This window comes from Gorilla gorilla, chromosome 9 (assembly GCF_029281585.2).
Source record: "Gorilla gorilla gorilla isolate KB3781 chromosome 9, NHGRI_mGorGor1-v2.1_pri, whole genome shotgun sequence".
NCBI lineage: Eukaryota > Metazoa > Chordata > Mammalia > Primates > Hominidae > Gorilla > Gorilla gorilla.
In genome coordinates this window covers 135,482,289-135,500,545 of record NC_073233.2, presented here as the reverse complement: position 1 = coordinate 135,500,545, position 18,257 = coordinate 135,482,289, and positions in this window count along the sequence as shown.

Here is an 18,257-nt window from a genome sequence, read left to right as displayed (position 1 = left end):
TCAGTCTATGAACTCAGTCTCTTCTGGAATATCCTCACAAACACACTCAGAAATAATGTTTTCCCACCTATCTGAGCATCCCTTAGCTCAGTAAAGTTGACACATAAAATTAAACACAGAGTTAATTTTTGTGAAGCGTATGAGGTCTGTGTTTAGATTTTTTTTTTTTTTTTTTTTTTTTTTTTTTGCATGTGGATGCCCAGTTGCTCCAGCACCATTTGTTGAAAAGACTATCTTTTCTCTATTGAATTGCCTTTGGTCCTTTGTCAAAGATCAGCTGACTATATGTATGTGTGTCTATTTCTGTGTTCTCTATTCTGCTGCATTGATCTATTTATCTATTAACAAAACACTTCCAAAGCACAATTTTAAGCCTCTATTATAAGCATGAATCGCAGTTATAATTTTACATAAAATTTGATATATATTGCTTACTTTCATTAAATGGAAGGTTTTTGTGGATCAGATATATTTACTTTAGTTACCATGATACCCCCAACTCTTTGCACTGTATCTGACACATAGCGGGAGCTCAATAATATTTGCTGATTTAATGAATAAATGGAAACCTCTCATGGGAACTCAAAGGTGGAACTGATGAAAGAAATACTGGAAGCATGAAACACAAGTAGGACCTATTGTTATATGGTGAAATAGATTTGGCAGAAAGGTCCAAAGTAATTCTCTCAGGAATCATAAAATGTCAGCAAGAGGCCTGCAGCTCTCTACTTTCCAGACATGTCCCAACTGCCGCAAGTAAAGATGCAGTGGGTCTCAATTCCTTGATCTCCTGCCCCTAAAGTTCCATAGAAGTCTCTATTATAGCAGTAAGAGTGGTGACAGCTTCTAATTTGCATAAAAAATGTGTTTCCAATATCACCTTCTTTTTCAGGTGAAAGGGATGGTAAAAGCAATTTGACATTGTAATCAGCTGAGAAAGGTGTTAGATTGAATAATGACATTGTAGTGAAGCAAAAACAAAACAAAAAACAACAACAACAACCAAAAAAACCAGTTACTATTTTAAGGGACTGGGATTGTGAGTTTGTTAATGATTTGCCATGGATTCATAAAGAAATACTGTCACTTGGGGAACCCCAAAGCCTTGTCTGCCCCACAGTGAGCCTCTCTGAAAAGGAAGGAGGTTCTCACCACAGGGAGACACGACTTCTCAGGTTTGTTTTAATTGCAAGCAAAGTCATTTACTGAGATGCATAAAAATTCCATTCATTTTGCAACTCCTCAAACACTCCAGCGTTGAGCAGAAATTTTTTTTTAGATTTTCATTCCATATAATAACTGTTGCATATTCAGCTCTTCAAGAAGCAAGGGGAACATTTGTCATGGTGCAGCTCTGAGTGAGTGAAAAGTAAAGGAAATACAAAAATGAAAGGAATTGTTCACACATTCTTAAAATACCTGCTAGGACCCTTTCTTCCATTCACTGGGAAAAGAAGGCAAAGCCAGCAGCATTTCAGGTAGCCCTAGAGCAACTTCATCCAGCAAGATATCTCCAGCAAAAGCTAGCTGATGCAGTGTTTTTTTCATAGATGAGATCTACAATACAGGCCAAGGTAGTGGTTATTAAATATAATTCTGCATCCCATTGGTGTGGAATAAGTAGCATGTGTTGTTAAAAGTAAAACACTCTGTTCTTAAAAATCATTAAACCTCTCTATATGTTGCAACTGATATTTTAAAATATAAATTAGACCAGATTCAAGACTATATCGATGATAATATCAGTCTTACCATGTTTCTGCCTATAAGGGTTACTTGGATTTAGAGAAGATATTTTATTTTCCTCTTTTCAAACTGTTTTGCATACTGTTTAGATACATTTTAATTATATGTATTTAACTATGACTTATGAGGCCATGCTATTCTGCTTGATTTCATCATTTGTCCTCAATTTTATCTAAAGCCAGAATGAGGTTATATTTGATGAATCTAACCCAAAGGATTAAAAATAAAAGACTTTGAGGGTTTCAAGTTACCATATTAAAGGGCATCACTAATTCTTATGTAAATATTTTTTTAAATTATTCAAACTATTTCTCAAAACGTTTATAATGGATCAGAAATGTATTTCTTTTAAATAAGAGCCCATGCCACCATCTAATTTGGAGTAAGATAAAGCAAATGGTCTGTTAGAGAGTAATCTTTAGTTGCTCTCTTCAAAATAACTTTTATTTACAGAGCTGTGTTGGGAAGGATGATAAGTGATATGGTTGCCAAGGGAAACTCTTTCCTGATTGGAAGAGAGGTCATCACAGGTTTTTACAAAGAAAGGAGAAGAGATGGCTTTATTTCCTAAGATTTTTTTTTTCTGCTCTTACAGTGGAAGAAAAAAGCAGCAGAAACAAAAATTGCGTTGTCTGCTCCTTATTCACTCTGAAATCACAGAAAGTCTCTAGGTAATGAGCCTCTAGAGGTGCAAACCCCCATGACAAGTTTTCTTAGCATTGCTTAAATTATTATTTGACTGTGATGTTGTTTACCCCTGTGTTTATGTTTGTTCTGTCCAATTAGAATGCATAGTAGGTATAGCTAAGGTTTACATTTCATAATTGGTGTGTTGCCCAAGTGCCTTGTGCATAGTTAGATACACAAAAAATGAATTAACTTTTATTTTATAGTACTTAATCCATAATAATCATAATATAGTTAGAATAATTTTAAATAGAATTACGAGACAGCGCTATGTCTCCCTATTAGTTGTTTAGAAAGGTTAATATATAATGGATCTAGAGACTCATAAACAGGCTCCACTGGGATGTATGCTCTCAGAGGGCAGGGTCTTTGTCTTATTCACTTGTATGCCAGCCCAGGGTCCCCTATCTGGCATATATATAAATACACACACACGCATGCACACACACACATATATTATACATGCTTAATAAATCACTGTTAAATAAATAGATCCCTCTGTTTTTGAGTATGATCAGTGTAAGTGCAAATACAGAATCAAGGACAAAATAACGTTTTATATCCAAGTAGTCTTTAAAAGAAAAAATAAAATTTAAGAAAGATAAATACCAATGCACTTTTAAAATATAGAAAATTTTGGAGGTGACTCAGAAACAAGATAGAGATTTTTTAAACAAGAACAGAAATATGTAGGTAGAAGTAATTCATTTGTAATCACATAGCATATGAATACCTGATAAGAGGCCATTAGGAGATGATTTCTTTAAAAAGATTCTAAGTGGTGGGTTTACCTAAGAACCTATCTTCGTGGTATGGAGACAGTTTGCTTTTTTACTCAACTGACTTTCTTTAGGAGCATTTCCTATCAAGCTGCTCTTTTGCCTTGAAGACAATGACTTGGCTCAAAGAACACCTGGCTGAAATCTAGTTTTCCGGTAGTCATACCCAGAGAATGAGCCCCAGAGAATGACTTTATTGAAGAGAATTCATCCAAAACATGGAAAATACAGTTTCTTATCTAAGTCCAATCCCAAGGCATGTAGGCTCAATAATGAAGACACCAACAGAACTTTAGCAATTGATGGACTAACAATAGGAAATGGCATCTCAGAGGCATGAAGTAACTTAGCTAATAAAACTTTGAAGTAATAGAGTTGACATTTATATTCATGTCTGTCTCACATAAATCCAGACGCCTGACCTCATCCCAGCCAGACCTTTGATCCTCTGTGACTGAGCCCATATTTTCACCCTATTCACAATTTTGACCAATTCTAGTTACTGCCTATTCAACCTCAGGTTTGCTTCACGCCAGCTGAGTCATCACTGAGCTCAACCGCTAACCATGGAAAATAGTAGCTTAGTGCTTGGCCCCAGTGAGTGTTTTTAGAGGGAGACTGGATAGCACAGCGAAAATAGCTTAGCCTTTGGGCTTCATGGCCAGATAGCACTGAATTTACATCTCCACTCAGTAACTTCAAAGCATCCTCAGTTAAGTCATTTCACGTCTCTGAGCCTTAATTTCTCCATCTATAAAATACATCTCTTCTGGAAGTCAGTCTCACTGTTGTTGCTTGTTGAAACCATGGCTGAAACATTGCAGAAGCCACAGAAATTCAGAGCCACCTGGCATTCCTGCAGCTAAGAATAAGGAGGCGGGGGGGCTGAGAGGTTGATGCTCTGACAAGGAGATAGCACATGGATTTCTGTCCCTAGTAACTACTATTCATTTTGGGGAAGGTCAATATCTATAACTTGAAATTGCCCCTGCCGATGATCCAGTGGTCAGTCTGATAATGTGATGCACTTTTTTTCTACCTAGAAATAGTTGGGGAAGATAGTGTTTGTAAGAAAAATGTAAGATTGACCGCTGTCATTGAACGTTAATTGCTGTCACAGAGGAACATGGAAACTAGATATTTAAGATTACACAAATAAATAAGATTTAAGAGACAAATGCATCTGTGACCTTTCTTAAAATACCTATTCATTTATGTGGCACCTCCCTAATCAGGAAACTAGTCATTTCTGTGGTTATAATGACCAACTCACAATGGCAAAAGTCAGATGGGGGATATATAATCCCAGGCATGTAAGTAAGTTTTCGTCAAGATTATTGAGTGTGTGAGAAAGAGCGTTTTAAGGGTTAGTAAAGGTCTCCCAGATGACCACATCCATATTTTAAAATAAGGAGACTTGAGGTAGCCTAATGCATATATAATATAAAATAAGATTTTTTTTTTTTTTTTAGAAAAAGAGAGACAGGAGAGTAATTGTTGTTGAAAGAAGGAGGAGAGCTAGAGTTACCACAAACCTATGATAAAACTATTAAAATTAGGCACTACACATGATGTGCCAAGGCAAGAGGAGAAGCTTAAAAAATGGGCCAAAGAGAATCATATGTTTTTCTTACTTGTTATAAATTGATTTTATTTTATTCACGAGAGAAGGAATCAGGGAGGTACTCTTGCTAAATGCTTACTGTCTGTTGGGAATTATCTCCTAACTTAGAAAATGGTAACAGATTTAATTTTCACAACAATCTAAAGAAATGAGCCTCAGAGGTCAGCAAACTACAGCCCGTGAAACCAGATAGCTGCCTGTTTTACTACGGTTTGTGAGCTAGGAATAGTTTTTACATTTTTAAATGGTTACCTTTTTAATGGTTAAATAAGTACCTACATAATATCCTCCATTTCACCTCTTGGCTGCAAAGCTTAAAATATGTATTATCTGATTCTTTTAGAAAAAGTTTCCCAGTTACTGGGCTATAGTATCATCCCTGTTTTACAGAAGAGAAATTTAGACATTTCTTCTCTTCTGCTTCCAAGCGGTAGGGCTAAGGTTTGAACTCAAGCAACCCATTCTAGATTGTGTATTCTTAACTGACGTATTGCACTGCTACTGAGGGATGAGGAGCATCTCTCTTTGACTATGGCTATAAGAGAAAAGGTCAGTTCAAAATTATGCCCACCACCTAAAGACTCAAAGTCACTTGGGAATTTAATTATAGATACTGACTTAGAGCTCCTGGTGAAAAGCTGAGCCTTGCCACAGGAAACAACTAGCTTTCAGAAAAGGCCAAAGATAGGTCCTAGAGAAACCTTGACTGGAAGGTATTGGTCAAGGGTTAGTCCCTTGACCAGAGGAGTGGGAATAGGGTAAAAATAGAACTCCCATAGGACACTCTAGAAAAAGGACAAAAGAAATGAAATGTGGTCAACACAGTATGGTCTGGACTTCGCTAAGTCTTGGGGATATTGAGAAATGTTCCTTTTTATTTCTAGGAGGTGAAGATCAAGACAATAATGAAGATGGCCCAATGAGACTGCATGGAGACAGTTCAAAGAAGCATGTTCTGACATTGCTGCCAACCCTCAGCTCAATGCCAATGAGAGATCTCCTCAAACAACCACTGAATATCTATGATTGGCTTCCAGACCAGTTCTGAAACCAACATCCAGTGAGCTTACCTCTTTTGAACCTGTATCCTTCATGTGTAAATATTTTTCTATCTTTGCACTTTATGCTACTTAGTTTAAGACCCTTGATTGCAAATACTGGAAATACATCTCTAGTTCCTTAAGCAAGAAGGGAGTTTATTAGAAGGATTCAAAGTTAGGGTGGCATGTGCTTTTAGAAACTAAAGAGGCTGAAGGTGGTGGCTCATGCCTGTTATTCCAGCACACTGGGAAACCTAGGAGTTTGAGACCAGCCTAGGCAATGTAGTGAGACCCTGTCTCTACAAAACCAGAAAAATTAGGCAGGTGGCAAGTGCCTGCAGTCCTAGCTACTTGGGAGGCTGGTGTGGGAGGCACCACTTATAGGTACCATTATAATCCTCCAAGAAATACTGGATTTGTGAAAGGGGAGAAACCAGTACTCTAGCACCTCTTTGAGTGCAGAGAGAGAACCTCTGAATAATTTTAATGCTGTAGACTGCAACTGTGGTGATCAATAAGCAAATCATAATTGGTTAAAGAAGCCAGTGCATAGCAGGATGACAGGAATGTGAGCCCGATTGGTGACTGCCTACCAACAGGACAGGTCACTCCCCAGTGCTTTCCATCAGGAAAACATGGCATCAGGGCTTCCAGCCATTAGGTCTAGACTGCCTGTTTCTAAAAGAAACCTCATGAGCTTTCACCTCTAAAGTGAAAGCAGACATTGATGGTGAGTAGACAGAAGCGGGGACAGGAAGACAGAAGTCTATTTCGTTGGTCACATGGTCATGTGATCTCTATCCCAGGGATTTTGCTATGATAAGAGTGAAATATTTTTGGTACTTTTCTGGGAATATAGAAGGAGCCTCATAAATGTTAAATTCATTATATCAAAATTCTTTTAGTAATTCCTTTTTTTCTTTTAAACACCTCCAAGAAAGATCACACGATTCACCTTAATAAGGCATTAATGGCATCCTAAGCTCTTTAAGATGCTCTGGAATGTGTTTGAGAATTAAATGGTACAGAAAATAAAAAAGGGTCCAAGTTGAAATCCCCTTATCTCTCAGAGTGTTCTGAAGCTAGCAAAGCACTGGTCTCCTCTGTAATGAAAGCCTGTTCTTTGGACCCAACTGTCGGATGCCTGCTTTTACCAACAAGGCAAGGAGAGGCTTTGATTTGCACCATTACTAACAGCTTTGGCAGGAGAATTTTTGTTTGAACTACACTTTAGAAAGGAAAAAAGGACAGTAAAGAAAAATCATGATTCCCCCCCTTCCCCCCTGTTAACCTCTTTCCTCTGTTTTTTCCCCCTTTGGACAAATAAAAATTAAAAAAGAGAAAAGAAGATCAATAAAATGCTGTAAGCTCAAAATTATTGATCTTTCTCCAGCATTTCATTTGGCATCAAAAGAAATTTATGACAGAGAGTAAAAAATTAAAGAAATAAAATAAAACAAGAGGAAAAATTCCTAAGTAGTTGAGGAAAATTAAATTCTATATAGTTTCTCATAGAAAAACCTCAATATTCTGGCTGAAGAAACTTAAAAAGTCTGTTTTCTGTTTAGTCTGTCCTGACTTCATTTTAGCTTTCAAGTACTTAGAAATATCTGGAAGTTTTTGGACCCCTGAACCACAAAACATAAATAAAATAATGCTGTATACATGTAGAGTCTTAAATAAGGCAAAGTTATTTTCTGGCTGAGATGATCTTCAAAGCCAGTTTTCTGCATGCCTGTCCTCCCCACTCCCTTTATAATTGAGACAATTTGCAACAGAAAAAGAACATGATGCCAGCATAAGACAGGGCAATTCAAGTTCGCATTCAACCTGGTAGTATGAAGGGAAGTTTTCTTTACTTGCTCACGGGTTCCCATTTTTCCTGAATATTCTTCCTGTGTTTCATGGCCAGTGAACGTGGTGGAAGCACATTTCCACCCTTTCGTTTGTCGTAGTGAGAGCAGCTTTCAGTAGGGGAGGAAGCCTTCTTTGTGTGCATGCCACACCTGTGTGCATGCCACAACTTTTTCCTAATTTCAAGAAACTTCCTCTGAAATTTGCTTTTTCTACTACTTGGTTGTTTTGTTGTTTTGTTTTTAGCACAGTTGTCACAAAACGGTTGTTCCTCTCAATGCTTTGCCATGTGTTGTGGTTTGGCTGATCCCTACAAGCCCAGCAACCCTATTTCCTTAAACATCACCACAGTGATTGTCAAGAATAGAGGGACAAGCCTGGACTGTGGCCCACGAACTCAGACATCCCTGAAAGACATGGAGTCTTGACTGCTGGTTTCAGGGAGGAGTTTGCTGCAGGGTAGCCCCTTATTTATTTTATTATTATTATTATTATTTTTTACAGCCGAGTTTCAAAAGTTCAGGGGACTTTTTGTGTTTTGTCCAAAATCACACACAAGTTTGGAAAAGAGAGGGAACTAGAACTCAAATCTCTCCAGTCTCTGTCTTCCTCTCTTCCCATGATGACAGAGGACCTCGGCCTTTCCCGCACAGGACCCTTGGATGCAAGTACACATGCACATACACACACTTTCTAGAATCAGCATTTTGCCTTCACAGACCTGGAAAGATTGCCCTTTGGTTTGTCACAGCAGAGCCTGTTGGCAGATGGTGAATCAGCCTCAGGCTCAACGTCAGCCTTTACTTAAAAAGAGCTCCCCTGGTATCCCTCCATCTTGCTCTCTGGAGGATGCCTGTCAGGCTGGTCCCATCTGCTCCCACTGTTTTCCAGGAACTGTGTATCTGGGTTTCACATAGGGCTGCTATGTGCCTGGGAGCATTTTTCCTGACTACATTGCATATGCTCATTTCCTTCTTTGGCTCTCTCTAGAGCAAATGTTTCAGTATATCCTCCGATTAAACTTTGAATAAGACAAGGACTTCATTTTCCCACCACCAAATCCACCAACCTCCCTTCCATTGGGACCATACTCCACCTTCCTTCCCGTTGCAATGACTGCACTACCTCTGTTCCCACAAAAGCCAAATCCACAACTTGAACATTGTACCTTCATCTCCTTGAGACTCCTCAAGTCCTTTGCTCTTGCAGTCATATCCTCTCTCTCATGCATCATCAAGTTGACACTCCCTAGCGTGCTTGTGGTCATTCCCAGCAGCACACTATCTTATACAGTGATATATAGTCCACTAGAAGAACACACCTACCCCTCTGCTTACCACCTGAAAACTTTATTCCCCTAATAGCAAAGCTCATAGAAGAGTGGTTTATACTCACTATTTGTACTTCCTTGCCCTAAATGTCTCTTTTTGGACTTATTCCACTTTATTCCCTGCCATTCTGTCAATGTCACTCCATCTTTTGTCAAGTTCACCAACTACATCTAGATTATAACACCAAACGGTCAATTTTCAATTCTCATCTTCCTTGGCCTCTCAGCAACATTGATCACGGCACATGTTCTTTCTTGTAACACTTTTTTTACCTGGCTTCTAGGCTTCTCCACCTAGAGAAGGTGCTATCTTATCACGTTGCTCTTTTTTTTTTTTTCTGTCTTCTTTTCTGCCTCCTCCCTTTCCTACCGACCTTAAAGATGTTGGTATTTCTCAAGTTTGTTCCTTGCTCTCCTTTTCTCCACTAAATGCTCTTCCCGAGTAATCTCATCCTGACCCATGGCTTTAAGTTACTCTCAGATATGTCTCTATCTCCAACTTCTCCCTGGAGCTCCAGGTATATATGTACTTCTTACCTGAAACTTGTCAAAAACAATTCTCACAACCACACCCTGCCCTCTAGTTGATTTCACTTCTAGCTTCCTCTATTTCAGTAAATGCTCTCTACATTCACCTAGTTGCTTAGGCCAAAAAAAAGGTACAATTTCTCTTTCCCTCCTGGCCCATATTCCAACCCATGAACAAGTCCTGTTAGTTGAAGCTTCAGAACATTTCCTGAACACAGGAAGAATACTTTTCATATCCTTTACAATTGTATCTTATTGAGAGCCAGCATTAAGGGTTTTCCAAAGTACTTTTACTTTTGTCCTGCTACAGTTTATTCTTCACACAGCAACTGGAGTACTCCTTTTATAGTCAAAATAGCAAAGAATCCTCCAATAGCTTTCCTTCACACATAGACTATAATCCTAAAATCGTGATCTCCAAGGCCCTATATTATCTCCTTTGCATTTGCTAGCTCCTCTGCAGAAAATATCCACTCCTGCTTTCAAATCTTTACATGGCGTGATCCCTCACTTCATTCAGAGACTTCCTCAAATTATATTCACTCAGAGAGCACTTCTGTAGCCCCCCCCATTCAAAACAGCCCCCATAAATGCCTTTATCCTGCCATTAAAAAATACTATCTGAAGTTATATTGTAATGTGTTTATCAATTAGTATATCAATTAGATTATATCAATTAGATGTTTATTTGCAAATTGAAAATATTCCTTCAGGAAAGAGACTCTTCTGTCTCTTTTTCACCCCTAAATCCTGGAGCTCAGAATGGTATTTAGCACCCTGGAAGTGTACTCAATTAGAACTTGTTTAGAGAAAAATAAACACATTTAAACACAGGTACTATGAGACACATGATAGATGATTCAATATGAAGTGCCTGGGTTGAGAATGAGCCTGCCAATCCAGTTGATGTTAAAGATAAGGGAATGATTATTGTGAGACGTCAGAGATTATGTTCACCCAATGTTCTCCTCCTAAATGATCCAGAAAAGTAAGTTGATTTTTCAAACAAATGTACATTAAAAAAACATATTCCTTGTGTATTGACCTGTGTTAATTTTCCCAAAATGCAATATAATTGATACTACTTTTATTTTATTTCCTAGTGTTCAGGTCACATTTTTCGGCCTGCCAGACCAAGTAAGACCATTGTCAAGTGACTATAACGTTCTTGTCTTTGGCTATTTCTCTTCTATCATCATTCCCCTTGTAAGTGACTCAGATTTTATATGGATGTGTATATACTTGAACTATGCCCTAAGTACCATATATCATCCTACTTCTTAAAAAACTGACAACATATCTCCTTTCTATTCTTTGTTCTAATAGCATACACCATAAAGACCTTCCCTGTTTCTGAATCTCAGAGCTTCCATAGCAACTTCTCTCTACTTCTTGTAAGTCACTTGTTATTTTCTGCTTAGTAATATAGACTAGTGTTATATTTTCTATTCAAGACTATATCTTTTTGAAAGCAGTATAATTGTATACCCATCAACTCGGAGGCTGTCTGGCAAATAGATGCTCAATGAATCACTATTAAATGAACAAATAAATCATTAAATACATAAAGAACTATTAAATAAAATAAGATTATTATCTGTAAGTAAAAGCTGAGACCAAAGAATAAAAAACTTGGTTATCATTTGGCAGTCTGGGTTGCCTCTGCAGAAGCTCGTGAATATGGTACTAACTACCAAGCAGTTCAGTAACCACACACTCTTCAACTGTGAAATGCCATCCATCCTCAGAAGTGTGTGTTAGTGTGCATGTAGGTATGTGTGTGTATGAGTGAGTAGTGGCGACAAAAACAGGGAGATCCTTGGTTTAATCATTTTTCCTTCTCATTTTTGGTGCAAGAAATGAATTCTATATCTGATTTCCTGATGAGCCCCTCTGCTTTCTCACACACTGATGAGGAATCGTGGAGTTTTTTTTTCAATTATTATTTTACTTTTAAGTTCTGGGATACGTGTGCAGAATGTGCAGGTTTGTTATATAAGTATCCATGTGCCATGGTGGTTTGCTGCACCTATCAACCGTCATCTAAGTTTGAAGCCCAGCATGCATTAGGTATTTGTCCTAACGCTCTCGCTCCCCTTTCCCCCCACCCCGCTACAGGCCCCGGTGTATGATGTTCCCCTCCCTGTTTCCATGTGTTCTCATTGCTCGACTCCCACTTATAAGTGAGAACATATGGTGTTTGGTTTTCTATTCCTGTGTTAGTTTGCTGAGAATGATGGTTTCCAGCTTCATCCATGTCCCTGCAAAGGACATGAACTCATTCTTTTTTATGGCTGCAGAGTTTTTTACAAAGAAAATCATCCCTTCTATGCATGGCTCTTGCCCAATAAGCTCCTTCATCAATTAGGAGAGGGCTTGACAACCTCTCCCATGATAAGGGTCTGCATCTGATTTCAGTGTTGCTCTAGGTTAAAGTCTCCTCCGCCCTGCACATCATGGAGAAGAGAGAAGATCTGAATTCTCTGGATTGATTTCTGTCCCAGGCCACAGATTTCCACTATTTGTTACTATTGTAAAGGCTGTGTTACTTTTGGGGGCTTATCCAGGTGTCTGAAATCCTAACAAGGGTCGCCGAGTAATGCATTTTAAACAACAAATACAAGTGTTGCAGATTGACTTCTTAAAGCATCTTACAATCTTACTTTACTCTATAAACTGGTAATATTTTTTGATATAGGAGCCATTTGTAATGATGCTAACCATTGTAGTTACAGATGAATTTGATATTTAATTTAAAATTTATACACCCTGACCTTGTGATCCACCTGCCTCGGCCTCCCAAAGTGCTAGGATTACAGGCGTGAGCCACTGCAGGAGACCGAGACCATCCTGGCTAACACGGTGAAACCCCGTCTCTACTAAAAATACAAAAAATTAGCCGGGCATGGTGGCGGGCGCCTGTAGTCCCAGCTACTCGGGAGGCTGAGGCAGGAGAATGGCATGAACCCGAGAGGCAGAGCTTGCAGTGAGCTGAGATCCCGCCACTGCACTCCAGCCTGGGCAACAGAGCAAGACTCCATCTCAAAAAAACAAAAAAAAATTTATACACCCAATAGTGAAATGTATGAAGTCAAAAAAGTAGATGGAACATTCTTCCAGCTACTTTGTGTGGTCTGTAATGTTTCAGTCCCTACCACCAGTGCCATGTATGATTTTTGGAAACACGTACTAAAGGGAAGCCATTGAGCTATTACCTTCACTTGGAATGGAAAGTGAAAATCCTGAACTAAAATAGAGGCACCAATTTACAAAATGGAATGACCCATGACAGGGAAGTCAGCTAACTAGTCCCTCTGGAAATTCCTGTCCTTGAAGTGTGAAGCTCAGGGCTGGTCTGAGCTCCACAACAGTAGATGAAGGGAGGCATCTTGCCCCATTCCGAAGGAATTTCACCATTTCAGTCATCATAGCACTTAGAATTGAGGGAGAAAAAAAAAGCACCATGGTCTTACTACAGGCAGCAAAATCCCTTCATTTCTTAAGGATTAATAGTAAATCTTTAACAAAGTGTTTCATATTCCCAGTTAATCTTAGAACACAGGTGTGCTTCCCCAAATGGCAAACCCGGACGTCTTCTGGCTGAGCTATATTTCATCTGTACATGGGCAAATATTTTTGTGTTGACAGATGCAGGCAGGCCTTGCAAGCAACCCCTTTTTGCCTTGGACAAGTCAACTATATATTGTTCTTCCAGAGTTTCTGGTGAGGGCTGTGAATGAAGAAGAAACGTACTTCCTAAATAGCTTGTTTTGAAAGGCCTCTATTTTTTCAGTTTAGAACCTGAAGATATTACTCCTCCTCCGTATGGGATTTTCATAATGGCGTATACTTAGGCAGTACTGAAGCCTGCCCTTGTTTAATAGGTTTGGAAATGGGAGGCTGACACAAAAGCGTCTTCTGAATATCTCCTATCCTAAATTTGCCTGCCGTTGTGGCAGGTGCCATCACATCATCGTGTGACCTCTGGGGCTTTGTGTAATTGTACAGCTTAACACAGAAGACAGAGAGAGGGAAGCTTGCACAATCAGAATGATATGGAGAAATACAATAACTTCTCTTAAATGCACTTTGTATTTTTCACACATGCATACATCTATATGTAAATTTCATGTGGTAGGTTCTTTTTGCTCTACATCCCCTAAAAGCTGTTATGAAATTAATGATTCATTTTAAAATCAATCATGTCTTGAAATCCAGGAAATATGGCATTATTCTATATTTAACAATCAAATTTATAGTAACAGATATGACAAAACATGTAATATAAATAAGGCTATTAAAAAAACAACTGTGCAAACTGTCTGACTAAACATAAACATCAAAATGGATCTTAATATAAATTTTGGAGTTATCCCCAAATATCTTGTGAGTTTACCTTCCCCTGTTTTTCTGCTCCACGGTTGGCAGAGCTTCTAAGAGATTCATTTGTTTGGATGCCACTATAATTTGCAGAAAACCTATTGCTTGGGAAAACTATTTCTGGCTTGTTCTTATGTTTCAGGCTTGGAGTCTTTCTATTAGCTTGTTTATTTGGCCTTAACTAGGATCAGAGTTGCTCCAATACCTTGGGCATTTGTGATCACAGATCCAGCTAAAGCTTCCCTTCATGCTCTAATGAGAACAAAAACAGCTGTGTGTCCTACTTCATTCCAAATGCAACTCCTCCTACTTCTTCAGTGTAGTAGCATTGGCCTTGTGATGCTTTAAGACAAAATTACTGGCCTGGCATGGTGGCTCACGTCTGTAATCTCAGCACTTTGGGAGGCCGAGGTGGGAGGATCACGAGGTCAAGATATCAAGGTCATCCTGGCCAACATGGTGAAACCCCGTCTCTACTAAAAATACAAAAATTAGCTGGGCATGGTGGTGGGTGCCTGTGGTCTCAGCTACTCAGGAGGCTGAGGCAGGATAATCACTTGAACCCCGGAAGCAGAGGTTACAGTGAGCCGAGATTGCACTGCTGCACTCCAGCCTGGTGAAAGAGCGAGACTCCATTTCAGAAAAAAAGAAAAAAAAGAAAAATTATAAAGGATGTTTTGTCTTCAGTGTGACCAGTCTCTGACTCTCTTTTTTTCCTGAGACTGACCCCACCCCTTCCCTTATATATGAATCACATTTATATTAAATAACTTTTGAGCATAAATCCCTTCAATAGGTAGTTGCATTTGAAGTTTTTTAACCTTAATTATAGAAATGGAAAATAGAATTAAAAACTATTTCCTTCTTAATGGAACTCCATGCATCAGCAGACCATGGAGAATTGGAAGAAATTGATTTTAACCTTAAAATCATAAATCAATATTTTGAATATGTAAATCCCATCTAGGCATAAATTTCTAAAAGCCTTTTTTTTGTGCAGTGGGTAAGAGTGAGTAGGAAAGAAATAAAAAATATGGTCCATTCTCACTCCTCTCCACATGTCCCAGTGTCTTCTTGCAGAAGACTAATGAAGTCAAACTGGCTGTGGCCACTTAAAGACTACATGTTCTTGGGAACTATTAAAGGAAAGGTAATACAAGTTGAATTAGGAGCTGCTTTCTCTTGCCCACCACCATCCAAACTCAATGATAGCTGAGAGATGAACCTGCCATTATCTGCCTCTCACCCCGTACTCTCCAAAGACACTGCAGCTTGCATTGGAATAACCAGGCCCCTTGAAAGGGGCATATTTCCTGGGGAGGAGCTCAGGAATCAGAATTTTAATAAGATAATTAGGTGATTATTAAGTACACTATTTTTCTTTTTTTTTTTTGGAGACAGAGTCTTACTCTGTCGCCCAGGCTGGAGTGGAGTGGTGCTATCTTGGCTCACTGCAACCTTCACCTCCCAGGTTCAAGCAATTCTCCTGCCTCAGACTCCTGAGTAGCTGGGATTACAGGCTCCCACCACCATGCCCGGCTAATTTTTGTGTTTTTAATAGAGATGGTATTTCACAACCAGGCTGCTCTGGAACCCCTGACCTCAGGTCATCCACCTGCCTCGGCCTCTCAAAGTGCTGGGATTGCAGGTGAGTCACTGCACCTGGCCAAATACACTAAATTTTGCAAACCTCTGCTTTGTGCCAGTTCCTAAATTTCCTAAGTTTTTCTCATAGTTTTCTTTCCTGTCTGTCTCTTAACCACTCTTGAGTTGACCATAACATTCTTAGGCTTACCCTATCACCAAATTTGGAGATATAAATTACGCAAAGCCCTTTTCTAATTTTGTCTGCTGCTTGTCCCATCCTTTCTTCTGACCCATCTGTGGAGGGAGATCACACCATCACTTCCAGCACAAATACAGACAGCTTTGTGATCTCAATGCCACAGAATCTAAGAAACTGTAAGCATGATAAACAGAGGAAGCCGAATGTGTTCCCCAAGATCATCTCTTAAACAGAAGTACACTACGAAATCCAAAATTCTTTGCTATAGCTGGTGGTTGCACGAGAGGTAAAATAAGGACCTGTGGCTATTGAGGTCTTAGATCCAGGGCATTTGTTCATACAGATGGTGAGTCAGGATGATGATGCACATAAGAATGATGGGAGAATTACTCTACATGTAGATAGTGTCTGAAAAAAAAGTGGTGAATACTGATGCTAATTTATATTAGGAAAGATTTGTTTTTTGAGCTGTAATTGTATGTTTGTTTATGTAAAATCAATGTTAATTACTGTCATCGATATCTACAGTTTACAATTTTGGCCTAATTGCTGTGTAGAATGATACTTATTATGCATATCACAATTATATATTTTTTTCATTTTCATTAGTATATTCATTTCTTAAGGGCAAGGACAACAGTTATGTTTTGTATTTCTGCACCCTCCAAGCCACTATAGCAGTAGCTCATATATTTTATTTTCAGTAAGTCATTTAATGAATTAATTAACATGTAAGTCTTACTCTTGTTACATTTGCATCTACGCATGTTTACCTAAGTGGCCTCAGGAAATTATTTAGTCTCCAAATCACCACCACAGATGCATAAATGCTTTTTCTAGCATTCCTGGTTATGTCAGAAGTAGAGGGTAGAGACCTTTACCTTAGATACTGCTGTAAGAAGGAGCCAGCAGAGGAGGAATACAGAGAGGAAGAGGATGGAAGGACATGGGGCCAAAAGGAAGGATGAAGAGAATTACGTTTGAAGTAGTAACTGACAGAAAATGCTATATAATGCGTACAGCAATTAATAAGCATATAGTTGCCCAAGTCCACACAAAAAGTCTTGGACCACCACAGCTGTGTATGTCCCTTCAAGCACATCAACACTCTGCTCGTCTCTCAAATTAGAATGTGAGACAGAATTGTGTTTTCTTCTCTGTTCAGGACACATTGTTTAACAGTCTCCCTCTAAGGACTGCAAATACTAATTTTAGTCTCCTTCAAGACCCATACGGGATATACCTTTCTAGTCTGTAGTCCCAGCTACTTGGGAGACTGAAGCAGGAGGATCACTTGGGCCCAGGAGTTGTAGGCTGCAGTGAACCATGATCATGACTGTGAATAGCCACTGCACTCCAACCTTGGCAACACTAGCCCTGTTTAGTGGCATATGTATGATATGTTTTTTTCTTTCTTCCTTACCACACATTCTCACAAGCTTTAAATAGCAAATCTTAGAAGAAGAAAAACAATGGAGGAGGATGAGGAGGAAAAAAAGGAAGAGGAGGAGGAGAAAGAGGAGAAGAGAAAGGAGAGCACAAGAGGGGAAGGGGGAGAGGAGGAGGAGAAAAGGAACACACACCATGCACACAACCACGCACACATACACAAAATCAAAAACAAACAACAAAAAAATTTCAACAAATTCTGATCCATCCCAACAAATAAAACCTAGTCATCAGGCGTTCTAATTATGAACTGCTCCTTATATATATTTCAGAAATTCAAATAATATATTGCTGGTTTTCCAGGGTCTCCATGTGGAAATTGAACGAGGGATTTTTGTTTCTGTTGAAAATTGTCATTGTCAATTTTTCCTTTATCCCTCACCACTAGCCACCCCTAAAATGCTTTATAACCGGGAGGCATTACTTCCACCCCTTTCAAATTCATTCATTTCCCAACAAATCCCAATTTCTTTGTCTCTGTATCTCCCATGATGCAAGACCCTGAGTTTTACGTTTACATGATTAGAGGACAAACTCTATTTATGGATGTTCAGAATTCAGAGATATTGCCCATATATGGATTTCTGTCCATAACTTGGATGAATGAATGAATGAATGAATGAAATAGGGTTTACGAATCTCTCTTTCCCAATCAGAGAAAATTTATTTTAGCTTCCTTAGCCACCAAAGTGTCAATCATTCTCTCCCCATGACAAATCCCTTCAGATTTCACATAGAGCAAGATTTTAAAAATAGAATTATTTCACAGTCTATTTAACTTCTAGAGTTTATTAACAACAAACTTTCTACCAAGTTGAATAGTTTCTTAAAGAAACATTTCTTTTTTTCTTCATGAACATTTTAAAGTTATTTGAATTGTACAAAACAATTGTGAAGTGCAATTTTAACCTAACAGGCATCTGAAAGATCTCAATTCCTCCAAAAAGGAGGATATAGCTTTCTTTCTATAAACAACACATTAAAAATTAAAATGTTAAAAAAACACAAGTTATTTTGTAAATATATTTTGTAAATTTACATTATATTTACTGAT